This window comes from Stenella coeruleoalba (assembly GCF_951394435.1).
Source record: "Stenella coeruleoalba genome assembly, chromosome: 15".
NCBI lineage: Eukaryota > Metazoa > Chordata > Mammalia > Artiodactyla > Delphinidae > Stenella > Stenella coeruleoalba.
Genome location: NC_137161.1, coordinates 31,993,232 through 32,008,925, shown reverse-complemented (window position 1 = coordinate 32,008,925; position 15,694 = coordinate 31,993,232). Strand labels below are relative to the sequence as shown.

The 15,694-nt window shown below is 38.0% G+C and overlaps 1 protein-coding gene across 2 annotated transcripts in view; it reads left to right on the top strand.

Moving 5' to 3' along the window:
• SLC23A2 (solute carrier family 23 member 2) overlaps positions 1 to 15,694 on the top strand; it is a 148,348-nt gene that overhangs the window by 22,299 nt on the left and 110,355 nt on the right. Inside the window, exons 1-2 of one of the 2 annotated variants that reach the window (XM_079944026.1) lie at positions 3,487 to 6,432; positions 7,610 to 7,699. The exons of the other annotated variant lie outside the window; for it this stretch is intronic. The gene's annotated coding sequence lies outside the window, so the exon portion shown is untranslated. Of the gene's footprint in view, positions 1 to 3,486; positions 6,433 to 7,609; positions 7,700 to 15,694 lie in introns of those variants that run through there. 2 annotated transcript variants of the gene reach the window in all.

Here is a 15,694-nt window from a genome sequence, read left to right as displayed (position 1 = left end):
TTAGGAAGAAGAAAATATCCTTGAATCCTCTACTTAATGACATCACTGTGAATATTTTTGTGTATTTCTTTCATTCCTTTTGTTTTCTGTGTGTAGTTTTTTTTCCTTAAGCCATCATCATTAAATTATATGTTTTGCATTCTTAAAAGTAATAATTGCTAAAGATAAGGGAGGTGAGGGGAAGGCAGCTGTGTTTGGGGATATCTGCAAAATAAATGGTCTCCCAATCCCAGAGTTTCAGTTACCATTTTTCTATTTCAATTCACAAATCTCTTTCTCTGCTCTGTTCTTTCATAGAGCTTCTCTCAATTTCTGGTGGTCTTTGTTGGACACTTGTCAGATGTACATGCCACCACCAGCTCAAATTCAACACGTCCAAACTTCATTCATTACTTGCCTGTCAAATCCATTTACTTATTTCTGAAGGGGGAACATTCTTGTTCTCCCAGAGGTCATCTTTGACACCAAGTCTTAGATTTTTCTTTTTTTTAGAAATCACTCCCACTATCCATCCCTTGTTGTTTCCATCGTCCCACTTGCCAAGATCCGTATAGTTGGATTAACGCAGTAGCTTCTTGATCTCTTATCTTGAGTATCCAGCGGTGGACTCTTGCTAACTCTTATCATCTGTCCAGAAGCTCATGTGTCATAAAGCTGTGTTGCATTCACATTGGACTTTGGAGACTCCGAAGATCCTGTGAGGCGATTTCTTCCTCCATCTAGTGTGCCCTGGTTAGCCTGTTTTCATGCCTACCTCTGGACTGACCCCATGGTGGCCTCCTGCTCAGGACTCTCCATCTTTCAAGGCTGGTGCCAAGTCCCAGTTCCCAAAAGTCATTTCTGACAGTTTCAAGCCCTGTTGAATTCCTGCTTTTCTGAGCTCTCATGCACTGTTTGATAATTAGGCAGTGTTTCTTTAGTTCACTAGTTGTTCCAGTCTGTCTAGGTATATTGCTTCACATGTACTCCCATTTCCATTTCAGTGCTTAGACAGTTGTGGCAGTTCAGGAAGCTAGCCAAACAGTTGGTTTATTCCATTTTCTTTGAGACTGTCAGTACAGATGCCAAAATATTGACCTCTTACTAAACTGGGAAAAAGAGAAGCCTTGATAGTACCTTTCATCATTGTTAACAGGAGCATATAGGCACTTCCCTGGTGGTCCAGTGGATAAGACTCCGCGCTCCCAGTGCAGGGGGCCTGAGTTTGATCCGTGGTCAGGGAACTAGATCCCTTATGCTGCAACAAGAACCCGTATGCCGCAACTAAAAGAGCCCACACGCGACAACGAAGAGGCCACACATGACAACAAAGATCCTGTGTGCTGCTACTAAGACCCTGCTCAGCCAAATAAATAAGTAAATAAATATTAAACAAAAAAAAAGAGCATACAGGTGAGAGTTCACTGCCTGGGCGTTCATAGCTGAGAGCAACAGCTCTGCCCAATACATGGAGCCTACAGACTGGGTGCTGATTCAGGCTCATTTTAGAAGTTGATTGAACTGCAACAGATATGGAGGGACTTAGATATAAACTGGATCAAAAACTGAGCAGGGAAGGGAAATTTCTATTTTATTGGAGGCTGATTTCTGAGAGGCCTCACTGTGTCTGGTAGTTCTGGTGTTTTTGGTTTACAGATTCTTCATGCCGTTGACGTCAGTGTCCTACTTTCTCGTTACTAAACATGTTATATGAAAATGCTGTGTTGTTTATAGTTTGATCAGTAGCAACAAGAGAAATATTTACCAGAGAAATTGAGTAGTTTTGCAAAACTATATAAACACTGATGATGATTACAGAGCTTGCATAAGAAGGTAAGGAAGGAAGATTGTAATGGTTATATAAAGAGATTCGAAGCATATTAGAACAACTCTGGCCTTTTCAGTTGGATATATTTTAAAATCAACATGTTAGTGTTGGCTTAAGACCAACTGTCTATAAATTGTCTAAGTTGTTTGCTGACTTTCTGTTTGGTATGGAAAAACCTCATCAATAAATTTGTCCCATTCCCTCTGATGATAATTTGTTTTAAATACAGGTATTTTGTTTTAGGTTTGCCATGTAAAACCAGAACCTGCAATTTAGTAATTATAAGGCCCTTTTGGATTTGAGTAGTGTTTACCCTTGGATGGACCCTGTGTTTCATTTAAATTTCTTATGCTGGTTCTGAGCTTCTCAAAAAGAGCCTCTGACTCCCCTTTTGGCCTTTCAGCTTGTGCTTGTTACCACGTGGATTTCTGCTTTGGCCTTTTTCACATCTGACTCCCTCCCTCCTCCCAGTGCTGTGAGTGAGAAATTAGGTTATGGCACTTGTTCACCTCCATCATAGTGCAGGCTGCAAAGTTGATTACGTAGGATATGATATAGGGTTTGCTTTGATATTTGGACTAAGATACATGGCCATGCCTCTGTTGTGTATATGTGTATTTGTAAAAAGGTGTCAGAACACACTCTTTGAATGGAGTCTGATTACCATGGTTATCTACTATGAAATAACATTTACTTTTTTTTCCTGATATCCATTTTCTTAGACTGGTGCTGTCCAATACAATTACAGTGGGAGTCACATATGTAATTTTCTAGTAGCTATGGTGAATAAAGTTAAAAACAGGTAAAATTTATTTTAGTAATACATTTTATAACCTAATGTATAAAGAACATTATTCATGTAATCAATATAAAAATTAATGAGATTTTACTTTTTTTTTCATGGTAACTCTTTGAAGTCTGGTGTGTATTTTACATATCTCAGTTGGACTGACCACATTTCAAGTGCTCAGTAGTCATATGGGGCTGGTGACATTGGGTGGCACAGCTCAAGACCACATTGCTTTATCTACTGAGTTGTCAAGTTGTAAGCTTTTGGATTCTGGGGTATTTCATAATGTAAGACACTTCAATTTAAGGACTGCCTAATAAAATATACTCATAGTTGAGTGATGTTTCTATCACCCCTTTCTCATTTTTTTCCTGTTAAATGGAGAGGTTTCCCATTGCCTGAAAATTGTTTCTGAACCAATTTCACAATTAGATCGATTGATAGGCAGTATTTCTAGATGTTAATCCATTTATTCCCTCGCTTGAGAAGTAGAAAAAAAATTCTTAACATAGCATTTAAAATTTATATATATATGTAATTTTTCTTAAGTAAGAAGTACAGTACTATTGTTAGATAAAAATGGGCTTTGGAAGAGTTGAAATCAGAGAATAAAAGGATATGAGGAAATACAGGAAAATCAGGAACCCCTGAACCCGGTAGGTTTGCAGCACATTAAGAACGCCTACCTTCTTAACCACACCTTTGGTTCCCTTAGTTACTCAGGTGCTCTCAGCAAATCACAGAAATGAGGAACTTAGGCATTTCGTTACAGGGAGACCCATCTGTCAGCTGCTGTTTGGGGAGCGAGCACATTGACTACATCAGTTGGGTGTGTTTCTTCGGCACTGGTTTTGAGTGCCTTAGCTTCTTTTTTTCTAGTTTGTGTTGCCTTCATATTTATTTCAGTATTGACCTTATGCAGTGATTTAAGGTTTAAAAAATTTGAAAGTGATACATATACATTCTAGAAAAATAAGAGGAAAAAAATCAGTTTTAATCCTGTCATCTGGAGAATCTGTTTTTCCGTGTGTGTGTGTGCACGCGCGTGCGTGCGTGTGCGTGCTTAAGTGTGTGTGGCTACAACTTTAATAGGATTGTCATGTATGTTTTGTAACCTGCCTTTTCCTCTACTCAGTGACACAGTCAACACATTTCCATGTCAGTGAAATGTTATTACCAATTTTTTAATCCCCATAATATATTATTATAAGAATTAACCCACGATTTAACCAACCAGTTTTCTATTTTTAGACATTAATAATTTACCTTCCAGTTTTGGATTATTCTAAGCACTATTTAGTGAACATTCTCACTTTGAAAAATTTGAGCCTATTTTAATTATTTTGTTATGATAAATTCTTTAAGAATAGGATTGTTGGGTCAAAGGTTAGGTGTATTTTTAGAGCTTTTGATTAATGTTGTTAAACGGCCATCTAGAAATGTTAAAGCCAGTAATTACTCCCACTAGCAGTATATCCAAAGTGCTTTCCTGCTTAAGGGACGTTAAAAATTATTTAGTAATTTTATGATTTGCTGAGTGAATTATAAGTAATACATTTTATTTATGATCTTTTGGATTTCTCACATTTTTCAGAAGAAAGCTTACACATGATTATATTCCCATCAGCAATATAGTGAGAATCACATTAAAATTAAAAAGGAATCTTGATGTGTTAGGAATTCTTACAGCCAAGTGGACTACTTTTAAGTGTGTGTGGCTAAGGTGTCCTAAATCCAATTCATCAGAGAACCTGCCTTCCTGACCTGGTGGCTCTGGATAAATTTTGGGGTATACCCTTCTGAAATCTTTTATTTTGCTAGTCCAAACTTAGGAACCAGATAGATTCAGGAAAATGTGGATTCCTCACTGCATGAACTCAAAAAGAGCATAAATTTGGATAAAGAAGGATACTTGGCATGAATTGCGTCATTGCTTTGGAGGGAACAGTGAAGGAAGGTGAACAGTTTGACTTGGATTTTGAGGGGTCTGGAAGGAATTTGCTGAGGAATTGATCATTTAAACAGAGATCTGAAGTATGAATAGGAATTCTCCAGATGTTATAGCATTCCAGGTAGTGAGAATAGCAGGCTGTGTTCTCCAGCCTTGATGCCTATCAGTTTTGAAGTTCACATCAGTCTGTGATACCATCCTCTCTTTACTTTGTGCCATCATCTACCAACTTCTTGGCCATTTATGTGCCTTGGATGTTGGCTCCTGGCTTGCTATGTTTCTTTCCACTGTGTCTTCTAACATCGTCTCTAAGTTGTTGGCTTATCCAGCCTTCAAACCTCACTCTCCCTTTACATTATCTTTTCCAGGGAGTTTTACATCCAGTTCACTTCAGCTTTCTTGGGCCTTGTTATCTCCCAGATGATACTTTGGGAACCTTGAGCTTGGAGAATCTCCCCTCTGCACACATCCTGTCCTTCCTAGCTCTCATTTATTCTCCTCCAGCAGTCCTTGTTCCTTGGGCACTTCGGTGTTCTCTGGCTTCCTCTTGCCTTCCCAACCCTTCTTACCTGCTGTGGACTTCAGGGAGTCTCGTTACTGTCATCTCACCAACACCTTGGTTTTCTCATTCTCTGAATTGGCCCCATAACTTGCCAACTTTCGTCAGTGGCACAGTCCTACTTGTTTAATTTTTCTATCTTTTTTTGTTAGTTGCACTCTGCTGGAGAGAAATTGGATAACAAGGTGACTTTCTCCTTTACGTATTTATAAGTTTTGGGCTCAGCTAGATCCTTGACTTTTTTTTTTTCCTTTGTCAGTAATTTTACTCATTCCTTTCCCATATCTCATCCTTGGCCTCCTTCTTCTCCACCATGACCTCCACTTTTTAGTTCATTAAGAAAATAAGTCATCAGATAAGTGCTCCCTCAACTTCCTGTCTCATTGAGTGTTGAGTAATAGTGACTATCTCTATACATCTCTACCCACTTTATTCCACAGAGGACATGAGGCAATCACTACAGACAGTCTGTGTGGACCTGTTGTTACAGATTCTGAAAGTTTTCCACCCAGGATTACAGGAGAACTGCTTATTGCTCCTTATTGGTATACTTAGAATTTCAGATCTTCAATTTATGGAGAGATGTTTGTGTTTTCGCAGAAAATAGGATTTTAGAAGTGACACAGCCCTTGGAGAGGGGTGGATTAAATCACCTCCCAAGGTGACAGAGCTCATTTGGGGCACAGTCTGGGCTGGAATCTCCATTAGTAGCCTTTCTTTATCCAAAATAAAAATATTTTAGTTTTTTTCCCCCCTTGGAGAGGGGTCAGATTTGAGGTGAAGAGTACATCAGATTTATTTGTAATTTAAAATAAAAAAGGTAGTGGATATACATGGAAAAAAATTCAGAAAGTACATGAAGACAGATATGGAAAGTAAGTCTCCCTTCTGTCTGCTCCCAGTTTCCCTCTCTGGAGGCAACTGCTTTTACCAGTTTTTGCATGTGTTTTGCATGTGTTTTGTGTGAAACTTCTGGAGTTTCTTTGTTAGAATTTTGTTTTTAATTGGGAAATTTCAAATATAAAGAAATTGAAAGAATGAACCCTCATGTGTCAGATACCCAGGTCTAATAAGTCTAACCACATTGTCTTTGCTTTAGGGTTTTTTTTTTTAAATAAGAAAATAAAACATTTTAAATATCCTTTTTGTATCCTTTGCTAATATCATCTTCTCTCTCTCTCCTAGAGGTAACTTTGCAGTCCACAGTTTTACTTTTGTATTATATGTTTCCATATCCATAAGTCAACATACAATATTGACTGATTTAAAACCCATAATAAAAGATCTCATGTGGTATGAGTTCTGCAGCCTACTTGCTCATTCAGGTATGTTTTCAAGCCATGTTGATCCAAGTGGCTAGAGTTCACTTGTTTTAACTGCTCTGTTTTATTCCACTGTTTAAACATACCAGAACTTATTTTTATATTCTCCTGTTGATGTGTTGGTTGTATACTGTTAAAATGGGGTGGAGTATGCTGAGAAGTGGCATTGCTGAATCATAGGGCACACACATCTTCAACCTGCTGGATGTTACCAAATTGTTCTCCCAAGTATTTGAACCAATTTACGTTTCTGGCAACAGTGGGAAAATTCCTGTTTATCCACAGCCTTTCCCACACTTGGTATTATTAAACTCTTTTATTCCTGCATTATCTGGTAGGTGTGAAATGATACCACATTTTAATAGGCATATTCCATGGTTTGTTTATCCATTCACTAGTTAAAGGTGAATGTTGTTTCCAGGTTTGGGCTATTGTAAACCACTGTAAACATTTATGTACAGATTTTTGTTTGAGCAAAAGTTGTCATTTCTCTGGGTAGATACCCAGGAGTATATTGCTGGATCTTAGAGTAAGTGTGTGTTTTAACTTTATAAGAAATGGCCAAACTGTTTTCTAAAGTGGTTTGCCATTTTAACAAACGCATCACGAGTGTATGAGAGTTCCATTTGCTCTGTGTCCTTATTAGCATTTGGTATTAGCAGTTTCTTTTTGTTTTAGCCATTCTAATAGGAATGTCTTTTTTTTAACCCAAAAAATTAAATTTTAAAATGGATTATATTTTTAAATGATTTAAAATAATTGATATTTGCCTTTCTTGGTCTTGCATGTTCTTTTTTCCCCCTTTAATTCAAAATCAGCATTGTGTTAGGGTAACCAAATAATGATAAAGATATGGTATAGTGCAGCCTAACATTGCAGGCTGCTGCTAGAAAGCTTGGTAAATGTATTTTTTTTGCTGCTCTCAGCAAAGTTCATATGGTTATGGAATCTTTGATTTACTGGTTGGGGATTTTTAAAATTTGGTTTTATTTCTGGAAAATGTGTATTAAAACTTTATAGTGAAGAGTATTGAGTCCCCATTTTAATGACATCATCCACCTACTTATGTAGACTGCCCCCCTCCCAGCTTTGAATAAGATTCAATTTGAGGGTGCTTGTTTCATTACTGAAAGCAAACATGCAAAAACCACAGATATGGGCCAACACCCTTATTTTACAGAGCAAGACACCTGAGGCCCACTGGATAATGTCTTTCCTGCACTTACACCATCGTGCATGGTCCGCACAACCATGGGCTTCTGGATTCTCAGTGAGTTCTGTTTTCCCACTACCCCTTGTATTCGACTTCAAGGTACTGACCAGAACACACTGTAATGTGAATCGTTAGTTTGAAGGATGTAGTCTTAACAGTGGATTTACTTTCAGAATTGAATACACTTACTTTTACTTTTATTGCTGAATTCTGGATGTGCTGTCAGCACATATTCCGAGTTGTGCTTTGAGATTATGAATGAAAGGCCAGCCTCTAAGTGTCTGCTGGAGAAGCCAACTTAATAAGTCTTTGATAGTCAAGGGGAACAGTGAATTTATTCACCTCACACAAATGTGTATCGTTTATTGTGATCCTTCCATTTGGTTCCTCTGAAGGAAAATAGAATTTAGCCAGGTTTGAAATATGTACTGATTTATTTTCTGTTGAAAATTTAGTGACTGGGTTTATTCCAAATGTGTTGTCTTGCCAGATTTTCTTTCTACGTGTGTGGGTTTTTTTTTTTTTTGGAGGGGGGTAATAGTTTTGGCTGTTCTATTATACCCAAATATGAAATAGCTTCTTTTTCACATAATCTGGGTCCTTTTTATTCTTATAGTTTCACCATTCCTAGAGTATTGATTCATTTACATGGCTCAAGATGTTTCCTTCAGCCAGTGGGAAGAGGGAAAGGAGAGAGCATGTTTACTCCAACTCACATCCCATTGGCCAAAACATAGTCACACGGCCACATCTAGCTGCAAGGGAGGCTGGGAAATGTTGCCTGAATTTAATTGGTTGTGTGCTGAACTTAAAATCAAGGCTTTTTATTAGTCTAGTTATTAATTGAATGACAGAGGACTCACACCTGGTGGTCTCTGACAATTAAGTAGAGAATTTGCCACGTGAATGAAAACAATACATAGAAATAAGTTGGATATGAAGTTAAAATGTATTTCAGTTCTGTCTACTTTTCTGTGTGAAATTTTACAAAATATTAAAAAAATTTTATATTTTATAATTTATCTTAATGAAGTGCCATTTAAATATTGTAACACTAGAGGGTGCTGTTAATATATTTGCTTTTAGTGTTTACAGAATTCCTTCCCCCCCTCCCCCCAGGTTATCTTATTACAGGATCAGAGTAGTTTTGTCCAGTTGCTAACTCTAAATCTCCTTTGTTGTTTTACTCAGTTTTACAACAGTAGGGACACTGAAATGTCAGTATGTAACATTTATTTGGAAAGGCAGAAATAGATAATCACCAAATGTGTAAGGTTTTAAAAAAATAGTTTAAATTTGTCCTTAAAGGGAAAAGATAAATCAGAGATTACATTAGTCAAATTAGATATTTTCAAATACATAATTATTTCTGAAGAATTAAACATTTTTTTCAGTATTTGGCCAAGTTTAGCCTTTTGGTTGTTTTGCCTAATTTTTGGTCCTAAATTTACTGACCTTATATGGGTGCCAAGAATTGAACTACTGCTAATTTTGCCTCCTAATACATTGGGAGGGACAAAATTAAGACTTAAAACTTTTCCACAAAGTAAAAACAATTATAATCCCACTTTACAGAGGTAACTGGTATAAGCAGCTTGGTGCATCACCTTTTGGTTTCTTAGCACACTTGCACGTGCATGTATACAGTACTTTAAGAGGGTCATCATATGAGTTAATGCTAGTGCATAGGATGGTTTTTTTTCTATGTTCATTTGTAAATGGCTACCGTTCTGAAGTATCTTATTCTAGTGCCCCCCCCCCACCAATTCATTTTCTTTGTAGACAGATCCATTACCTGTGAATAATTCTTTTGTCTTCCCTTTTCTATTATTTGAACTTTAAAAATCTTTTTCTTACTGTATTATTTAGAACTTCCAGAACAGTTTTCTGTAACGGAGGCCATCACATTCCCTTCTGTTTTTGGCTTTAATATAACCTTTCTGGGTTTTTCAGAGTAAGTATCTCATTGGCTTTTGGCATGAGATAGGGATTCTTTTTGAGGACATTTTTCTTCTGTATTGGAATGCATGAAGAATTTCATTCAAAAATTGATTTTGAGTTTTATCAAATGCCTTTTTGGTTTCTGGTTTTCTTTTTGGATCTTAATGGTTTTTCTTCCTTCTGCCTGTTGATATGAGTTGTAATACTAGCTTTTTTCCTTTTTTTGTGCTTTGTCAAGTTTGGAATCAGGGTTATGCTTAGGTTTCTAAAATGATTGACAAGCTTTTCATCCTTTTCCGGTGCTTTGGAGCTAAGTGTAAGGAGTAACTTCCTTAATGCTTGGAGACGTTTGCCTAGGAAACCACCTGGGTCCAGTGTGTTTTTGAATGGAAAGTCTCTATCTGCCTTGGCCTTAAGAGCCCTCTTGGATGTATTTATCAAATTTATCAGTTCTGTTGCTTATTTCCTAGCTAATTTTTTCCTCTTCCTCTCTTTAATTTTTTTTTTTAAGTTTCTTTAGAGTATTTTGTTGCTTATTCTTTTTTTGTAAGGGTATTTTTAACAGTCTCAGTTTCACCTTTGACCTAATGGTTACTTGGGAGAAAGGCTAAAAATTTTGAAGTTGTTAAACTTTCTTTGTTGATAATTATTTTTTATGTGTTTTGACATTATGATCGGGCACTGAGAAGTGTTCCTTTTTTGTGGGGGCTGAAATTTTCATTTGGCATGATGGTCAGTTTCCACTAATGCTCTTTAGCTGTTGAAAATAAAGCTCTACTTTCTATGTCATGGAAAGTTTGATACTTATTATGTTAGCCTGATTCATTATATTGGTCAGATTCTCTAATTGATGCAAAATAAAATTAACATAGAGATCAAGCCTGTGCTCATTACCCCTCCACCCTGTTGCCCCCTATCTTCTTGGAGGCAGATAGGTATGTTTATAGTGTTGGTCATTCTTCTGTATTGCTAACCATTATGGATCTTATTTCAATGCAATAATGTTCAGAACATAAAATTAACATATGAATTTTATAATATAGCATATAATTTTATATTTTATAATATAAAATTATATATATTATATATATAATATATATATAATATATATATTTTATATATTATATATAATATATATTTTATATTTTATATTTTATAATATAATATAATATATATATAATTTTATAACATAAAATTAACATATGAATTTTATAATATTATAATATAATAATGTAAAATGACCCTCTTTTTCCCCTTTTAATACTTTCTGGCATGAATTCCATTGTGTCTGACATTTAAAAATAATGATAAAGCAGCATTAATGTTGCTTTATTTTTGTTTCATTTTTAAGGTTTATCTTAGGCATTTATTTATTTATTAATAAACTTATTTATTTTTGGCTGTGTTGGGTCTTTGTTACTATGCGTGGGCTTTCTCTAGTTGCGGCGAGTGGGGGGCTACTCTTCGTTGCGGTGCGCGGGCTTCTCATTGCAGTGGCTTCTCTTGTTGCAGAGCACGGGCTCTAGGTGTACAGGCTTCCATAGTTGTGGCACACGGGCTCAGTAGTTGTGCCTCACAGGCTCTAGAGTGCAGGCTCCGTAGTTGTGGCACACGGGTTTAGTTGATCCGCGGCATGTGAGATATTCCTGGACGAGGGCTTGAACCTGTGTCCCCTGCATTGGCAGGTGGATTCTTAACCACTGTGCTACCAAGGAAATCCAGGCATTTAGTTTTTGACAAACCTGGGAATATTTTTAATGGAATGAATTTAACTAATTTACAGGTTTAGTTTTAGTCTATAGTCTGTTTCAAATTCTAATAGTAGTTTCTCTAAAAAAAAAAAAAGACTTTCTTCAGTTGTCATAGCTAAAATCTAATGGTATTTTCCTATTCCCGTCTGTTTGGGAGAAGGGCTTTCAGCATCTTTTCATTTCCTGCCTTCAGTCTTTAATGTACTCTTGTCCAATCTGCTTTGTTTTTAATTACGTTTTTAACATTACATAGCACATTTTTAAAGAATAATTTGATATATGCAGTCAATTTTTTTTTTTTTTTTGTGGTACGCGGGCCTCTCACTGTTGTGGCCTCTCCCGTTGCGGAGCAGAGGCTCCGGATGTGCAGGCTCAGCAGCCATGGCTCACCGGCACAGCTGCTCCGCGGCATGTGGGATCTTCCTGGACGGGGGCATGAACCTGTGTCCCATGCATTGGCAGGTGGACTCTCAACCACTGCGCCACCAGGGAAGCCCATATGCAGTCAATTTTATAACTGGGTTTATGTCCTGATCTTGATGGGTTTGGCTGGTATACATTGTTAGCAACCCTGTTTATTAGTGACCACTCCAAATTTTACCTCTTATGTGGCTGGAATATAGCCTCAGGCTTTGCTTTTTTTCTTTCTCAGCCCATGCATATCTGAAATTGCAGTTTTGGGCTTTAACACATGAAGGGCAACTTGTTTGATTATAAACTTCTTTGGGAAACCCTTTTCTCCAGTTTTCTATAGATCTATATTTTCTATTGACTTCTGGTGTTTAATACTGCCTTGGAAAATCCTGGGGCTAATCTTAATTATTGCTACTGCTCAAGTAAACCAAACATTTTCTCCATCTCCCTGGGTGTTTCTATGACTTTTTCATCCTGTAGTTAAAATATTTTGCCAGGATGTGTTCAAGTTAAGTTTCTTCTCTAATTTTGAATGACTCTGGTGTGCCCATTTCTATACTCAGATTTTTCTTAATCTCAGAATTAGTTGTGGTTTTTTCTATATCTGTTTTATCTTTAAGTCTCTTTCATTGTTCTTTTTTAAAAAAGTTTTATTGAGATGTAAATCACATACCTTAAAGTTCTCCCATTTAAAATGTACAGTTCAGTGGCTTCTAGTAAATCATACTTGTGCCACCATCACCACAATCAAATTTTAGAAATTTTCTTCATCCCATAAAGAAATCCCAAACCTATTAACGGTCACTCTCCATTCCCGTCCCCCCATTTCTACCCCAGCCCCAGGCAACCACTAATCTTTCTGTCTCTATAGATTTGCCTATTCTGGACATTTCATATAAAATGGAATCCTACAGCATGACTGGCTTCTTTGTTTTTTAAGTCCATTTAATAAGCACTGGATTATTCATGTCTTGGCTTTGCTCTTTGCTTTTTTCCCTCCATGGTACTCATCTCTGAACTGTTGTTGCCTTTCTGGACTTTTCCTTGTCTAGGAGTTTCTCAAGCTTGTCCTCCACCTTTCAGTTTTCTGCTGTTTTCTGCAGTTTCACTTCTCTTTAATGCTTCTAAGCTAATTTTGTGCTTTTTGTTTCCTCTCAGTTCTTCCCCACCCCAGTTGTTGTCTCTTGTTCTTAGTCCATTTTCTTCATATAATCATCCGATCCTATTTCCTTTGTTGATACACAACTGTCTTTGTTTTTTATTCTTTTTTCCTTTTTTCCAAATTGAAATTTTCTTTTGGTTCCTACAGTAGAACCTTTTTGAAGTTTGAGTCTTCACAGAACATCCTGATTATAGTTCTTGTATTCAGGATACAGAAACTGGAGTATTTTTCCCATAGGCCACACACTGGGTTAGCTCACCTTGGAGCAAGGGACTACCTGGGTATGTTGACCTGATGGGTTGGGTGTGTCACGTGTGACCTGTGTTCTGGGCACTTGTGGTTGTGAATCTCTTGCCCCTGAACAGTTAAAGTGCTTGCCTTTCACCCATCTCCCCAGCTTCTGCTATAGCTTCTCCCCTAGTCAAGTGGCATCTTCCTCTTATGCTCACTGCTGATTTCCTTAAGATTATTCATGAATAAGTAACACTTAGAGCTACTTTTCTCTCCAGGAGTTGTCCTTGTTCTTCTGCCTTTATCTCAGGGATCCCACCTTCCAAGATGCATCTTCTGCCTAGCTGTTTCTCATCTGAGTTTCATGGTTTTCTGTCTGGATTTGGGAAGTGCAGTGGTGTTGGGGAGATGGGGGCAAGTATTTGCCCTCTCACAGCAGAGGCAAGGTGACCATTGCCTAGGTTTTGGTAGGCCCTTGCCTGGAGTCAGGACTGGAAGGGACAAAGTCTGACTGCAGCTGCGGCTTCTTCCTTCTCACTGGTACCAGATTGTCAGTGTATGTCTGCCTTTTTCTATGTCTTCATGGCACTTTCACTGTCCAGTGGGGCCTCTGCAGCTGGGAGTGTACACGAGGTGCCACATACAGCGGGGCTCCAGCAGTTAGAGCTCTCAATGTTATGGTTATTGTTGGCTCTGCCTGAAATCTAATGAAGAAATCATACCTTCAGATCTATTTTTTTTTTTTTTGCGGTACACGGGCGTCTCACCGCTGCGGCCTCTACCGCTGCGGAGCACAGGCTCCGGAAGCGCAGGTTCAGCGGCCATGGCTCACGGGCCCAGCCGCTCCGCAGCATATGGGATCCTCCCGGACTGGGGCACGAACCTGTGTCCCCTGCATCGGCAGGCGGACTCTCAACCACTGCGCCACCAGGGAAGCCCCCAGATCTATTTTTAATCTCTGAAAGTCTTTGAGCTTTGAAAATAGTTGTCTTTGGGCCCCTGATTGGGGAAATGAAAAATTACCAGGGAGTAAAATTAATCTCCCTTTTCACTGAGCTGAAAGCAGTGTGGGTGGACTTGTTCATCTGAACGGAAGGGTTTGGAAAGATAGGTTTTTATTTGCCTTATTTGTGTGGGTTTGAGAAATGTAATCGCAGCAGCTGCTTGGTTTCCACAATAGAATATCCAGCCTGCCACATAGAAACCTGCTACAGATTAAACAAACCATACTAGAGGTATGCAGTAACCGTTTGTAACCAGAGGGTGGCTATTGTGTAATACAAAGTAGATAGCATTTCTGACTAGGTGGTGATGTTATACAATTTTGGTGAGCCTGTGTGGGTTATAAAAGCCAAAATTCCTTCAGCACCTGAAGAGTCTTATGCTGAGCATCAGAAGGATCCCAGCCTCACACAGATCCCAGCACAGAATTGGTGGGTAGGGCACTGAATACAAAATATTGTGGGGGGATACAGTAAGATTTCACTCTTCAGGTAAGACCATTTCTTGGTACAGAAGCTTTGCTTTGGGGAATTAGTGTCTGCATCTGCCTATGTCTGTGCATCTGGGTTTATGGGTGTCTGTTTCCATGCACATGCATCTGTGACTATGTGTGCTCCTGTCTATGAGACTGTGTGTCTTGTTGTTGTTGTTTTTTTTTTCCTGCGAATATATGGCTATGTGTGTGTATGTCTGTGTAGGTGGGTGAGGAGCCTATGGCTCAAGTTTCCTAAGCTGGGTTACCAGAAAATCTCCACAGTCTTTCTTGGTGCTGTCAGACATTATTTGAATATTAATAACATTAAGATTTATGCAACCCTTAGAAGGCGATGCCCTTCATTAAATATGTGAGAGTGACAATAAAAACCTGATCTGCAGCAATTAAAATGTTAGATTCAGTGTTTTTCAGGTGCTCATTTACCTTATTTTCTGAGTGAGGTCCAGTCCTGGGACTTCCAAGGCCCTCTGTGCTCTTTTACGTTTTATTTTATACAAAATTTTAGGGATTTGAGGAAAAGTAAGTACACAGGCAACAAGGAACATAGATTAAACAAACCTCAGAGAGAGCTGGAGCCTCTTTTATAGCTGAATACATCTATTTATACTCCTTTTAAGGTTTTGGGGTTGTAAAAACGTCAGGTTTTGACACCAAAAAAACCAATACATCTGTGCCATAGGATTCTAAGTAATTGTAGTCTCTATATTGAATGGATGTGGGTTGTTTTTTTTTTAATGGATTAGGAGGAACATGCTCCTCTGCAGAAAAAAAAATATATATATATAACAAACAGGCATGGGATGTTTATTAAAGGTCAGGAAAAAGGCTCCCATTTAATGAAGGTCAGGGAAAATTTATTTCAATCACTGTGTACTTGGTTTTAGTCTAGAGAAGAATTACAGTGTCCCAGCCCCAGGTAATTGCAGTGCAGTGTAGTCAAACCCACTGTTCAGCCATCAGTTAATCCATCAGGGTAGGTGAGATTTCAGAGTGCCCCTTTCCTTATCTTGGGAGAGTCTGTGGGGAGGAGGAGACAGAACTCTTAGTAAACTGGA